The following is a 374-nucleotide window of genomic DNA, read 5'->3' on the forward strand; positions in this document are numbered from 1 at the left end:
GCGCCACCTGCCGGCCGCGCGCCGCCACCGCCCGCGCTGCCGGCTGTAGCCGTTGGGGGCTGAGGTGAGGAGCGACTCGCTGTTGGGGGGATGCACCCGCCTGCCTTGAGGGAGCAGGGGAAGAATGCACCCCTCTGCTTTGTGTGAAGGGGGGAAATGAACTCTCTGCTTTGAGAGAAAGGGAGGAAATGCACCCCTGCCCTGAGGGAAGGGGGGAAATGCACCCTCTGCCCTGAGGGAAGGGGGGGAAATGCACTTTCTACCTCGAGGGAAGGAGGAAATGCACCCTTGTGCCCTGAGGGATGGGGAGAAAGGCACCCCTCTGCCTTGAGGGAAGAGGGGAAATGCCCTGAGGAAAGGGGAGAAATGCACCC

The sequence above is a fragment of the Gavialis gangeticus genome, unplaced genomic scaffold (assembly GCF_001723915.1).
Source record: "Gavialis gangeticus isolate Ggan-Ray unplaced genomic scaffold, GavGan_comp1, whole genome shotgun sequence".
NCBI classification, from domain to species: domain Eukaryota; kingdom Metazoa; phylum Chordata; order Crocodylia; family Gavialidae; genus Gavialis; species Gavialis gangeticus.